Source organism: Sparus aurata, chromosome 3, assembly GCF_900880675.1.
Source record: "Sparus aurata chromosome 3, fSpaAur1.1, whole genome shotgun sequence".
Lineage (NCBI taxonomy): Eukaryota > Metazoa > Chordata > Actinopteri > Spariformes > Sparidae > Sparus > Sparus aurata.
In genome coordinates, this window is record NC_044189.1 from 793,444 (window position 1) to 797,836 (window position 4,393).

A 4,393-nucleotide genomic window follows, 5' to 3' on the forward strand; every position below is an offset into this window, starting at 1 on the left:
GCATTGTAAAATCTATCACACTCTGACTGTTCACATTTCCTACACATAATTAGGCTTACACATGTTACATGGGTATACATTTTTATTGTATTTTTAAATGCTTCACAGCCAGGCACCAGCATCATGTCGGCCAGGTCTCCTCCCCAGAGCGCGTGCCCTCTGGCCCCGGTGCTGCTCCCAGACCAAACATCATCACAGCAGAGGTCCTGGACAGACAAACAGAAATATGCAGTTTATTGGCCTCAGTTGTCGGCGCACATGAGGCAACAAATAACACATTAAAAGAAATTAATGAAACTCTAAAAAAGCCTTAATAAAGTCTAAAAATGACTATATGTTGTCCATTTTCTGTGTTTATTATGCCTTTAGCCAATTCCACCAATAATTCACATTACTGATTAAATACTGCAGAGCATTTGCAAGAGTTGAAGGTATACTTTACGTTTTAAAGGTGATGAATGAGGTCCTGTCTCCTCCGTATAGCCCCCAGTGGAGGCTGTGCTGGCCACGGCTCCATGGGCATTGGCTCATCTGACTGCGCCGGCACATCAAAGGCACTCACTCCATTCACTAATACAATGTTGTGCAAAACTTGACAGGCCAAAATGATATCGCACACTTTCTCCGGGTATACAGCAGCGTTCCCCCTGCTGGTCCGAGACAGAGCCACCTGCCCTTCAGCAACCCGAAGCAGCTCCACTGTGACCCGTGTGCGTGTGTGCGCACTGTGTCTGCGTTCCTGCTCTGTAGCAGGGTTATTAGGTATTCCATTAATTAGTTGTCGCGTAGCCTATCATATTTTATATTACAAAAAAGTGGTAGCCTTTCAGTAAGAATGTGGGCTTTTAAAAAAAATGTTTTTGTTTTATTCGTTTTAAGAACCCGTTTTGATCTGATCTAAATATGTGACTGCTTATGCTTAATGACAGCTGAGGTTTGTTATTTTCAGACTCAGCCAGATTTTGCTGTGCTGCACCGCAAATCCACAGACTCAAATTTGCGTACACGATCTCAGACCTGACGTGAGATTTGATCGTAGCTCCCGCTCACGTTCAGATTGATAAATGCCGAAGTTTGCGTGGAAATGGTCGTACGCACGTTTTTCTGTCGTACGTTCGTTTGATAAATGAGGGCCACTGTCTCTGTGTCACTCATCTCCTGCTGATGTTCAGTTTTTAGCCTCGTTTCCTGTTTTAGCTGCTATTCCTGTTTTATCTCATGGAAACACGCTCGCTGTGCTTCAGCCCGCCTTAAATAACAACGCAGACAGAATCACACTGACTGTGAGTTCAAACATTTACATTTTCATGTGAAAAATGAAACCGTAATGTTGTTTTCTTTGATAAAAAATTGGATTTGAGAGTCAATCGTGTTATTTTAGGTATTTTCTCACTGTTTTCAGCTTTTATTGTTTGCAAATCACTGTTTAACGTTTTTTTTCTCAGTACACTATGACCTTCATTACAACTTTTATTAAAAGCAAAATATGAAACTAATCGTCAGTCAAATGATTCTCTTCTTTTTATTGCACAAAACGTCTTCAAACTTCAAAATACGTTTATTTTGAGGTATTTAATCTCAAACTACAGATGTTAACGGTGAGCCAACACACAGAACGTCCGTGTGAGTGAATAAGTAACTCAGACACAGAAAACAACTCAGTAATAAAATAAAATGACTGATGTTGAAGATTCAGAAGCTGAGACCCACCTGTACCTGTGGAGTTTTCTCTGCAGACGATCAGAACTGTGAGCAGGAACCAGACGGGACAGAAGATCATAAAACTCAACATGTTCAGAGCTGCTGCTGATCAGACCGAAGCTTCAGTGTCACTCATCCCGACTGGTCGTCTTCCTCTTCCTTCTCCGCTGACTGAGGAACTGAACGTCATCGTCCTGGAAAATGAAACTTTAATATTCACAGCTCAGAGTGTAAAGAGATGAAGTCCCGGCTGTTGGTTCGTTTTAAAACGGTCTTTAAAGGTTCAATCTAAAAATTTTAAAATGAACTACAATTAAAAACAGAATGTGAAGAAATAAAAGTTTTTACTTCATGTCAAAGACGTCGATGTCTCGTGTTGTTGAGATAACAGACGCCTGAAAACCTGTTTGTCCCGGCGGTCAACAGCTCCTCTCTCGCTAGCTGCACGGCTAACCGAGCTAACAAGCTTCATTAGCTACAGAGTACAGTCAGAACCTTTAATCTCATTAGTTACTGTTAACATTTACTGGTGTAAGCTGCTGTGATGAGATGGGGACATTCTCCAATTAAAAACAGTGATTAATACGTAACACTAATGATGCAACAAGTAAAACCAGAAGATCAGAACTGTCACATACCATGTGCACCCCAGAAACTTATTTACTTTAATACCATCTGACTTTTCCATCTAATTCTATTACATTGTAATAGTATTACATTGTATTACAGTGTAAATAGTCACATTTAGTGTAAAACGTTTTTATGTGTCATGTTGAGTGTGTGTCATACATGAAGTTTATTAATAAGTCTCCATTAATTTGATTTAATTATTAAATGATTTCACACTGACTCAACATGAAGTAAACAAAGGTGGCACTCTGAACTGTAGTGCTTGAATAGCTTTGGACATAACTGTGAATAAGTAGTGCAGTCATACTCAATAATGAAACAAGGAGCGACAGTCACATTTTGTGCAACTTGATATATTTGCGAGGCATTCGTTGGAAGCTATTTTTTTGTTTAACTGGTGTTTTAGGTCGGTACACACACACACTGAACTGTGGTGCTCAGAGGAAAGCTGGACAGAAATGAGTATGAAGTATTCAGTCAGTGTATTTTGCAGAATAACACAGTAAAGAAACAACATTAGATGTCACACAAGTGTGCAACACCTATTCACACATTTTGGACTGTATTTATATCAAGTATCATAAGTTATCCTGTTACTTTCCACAGTTTCAGATTGCAAAAACACTAATGAGAGAGCTACAATAAAACTTAAGTTTATGAGACAGATACGGAAAGAGAAATTAGACAGACAGATTGACTTGTTAATGCTACAACCTACAGGCCTTGACAGCAAAATAATCTGATCAACACACAATCTTTAAGCTACTCTCTCACGGAAAATACTAACTAACAGTTAGCTACATTACTTTAGTGCACATTTGGACATTTGATCACACTGCAAAGTAATTTAACCACTCATGACCAAGCAATCTTACCTTAACTTAAGTAACGTGCTTCAATAGAAAGATTAACTTTTGTCCACTTAGCAGCTAAATGGGTAACGTTATGCTAGTAATTTTGAATCGACCTTCTTGCTAAAAAACAGTCCATAAAATGTTCATCCAACATAAAATCACACAATTTGATTATGCTGACTTTTGCAAGATTGTATTTACCTTCTTAAGAAAGCCACAGGATCAGGACCAGTGCTCCGTCCAGTTTGGTGATGTCCAGATAAAAACTGTGTGGTGCAATTCTTCGTCTTTGTGTTACTGTTTCCTCAATCTTAACTTAAATCACTCATGTGTATTTTTAATTTCATTTAATTTTTAATTTTGCACAGATGAATTTAACAGACCCAAGATCAAGTCTGATTTAAAGTTAACTCAAAAAGGCATAAAATACTATATCATACTGTAAGATTACTGTAGTTTGCTGTAAAAAATACTGCATTATACCGTAAGATTTTACAGAAGCTTGCCGTTAATATTTTGTTCCTCAAAGACATCAGTATGTACAGTATTCAGCTGTATTGATGGAGAACGGTACACTGCTGTACAAAATGTCCTGTATTTTTACATTGCACGTTGTGTTTTTATAATGCCAGTGCAGTAGAATGACTCTTGAACAATTCTGGACAAAACAACACCAAACAATGCCAACAACATGCAACATTTCCCTTTTTTTTCTTTTTTTTTTTTAAACATGTATAGTTTCTTACTGTTATGGTTCCATATGTTCTGGTTGTGTGTAACTTGTAGTTCATGCTCAGTACTGGTCTCCCACATTCAGTGTATCATGTCGACACATCCAGATAAACTATCTAAAAACATGCCCCTAGTAGCAGTGCAATAAACATGCCTGCTGTCTGTCTTTTCAGTACTAATTGTGGGCCTCTGTTACCTCAACTTCTGTTCTCTCACTCAGTATTTCTTTAATGTTTTTATTCTGGGATAAAGAAAAGGAACATGTTCCTGTAATTCATTTTCAATATTCAAAGACATCGACTACAGAACTGGATATTAGAAGTTGAGACCTTACTATTACTTTCATACAAACACATTAAGAATGTTTATTTGTGACAAAATAGTATGTGTGGCTCGGATGTTCCATTCATTCATCACAGAAAATGTATGTATATGTATATATGTAATAAAATATATATATATATATCTGAGAGATG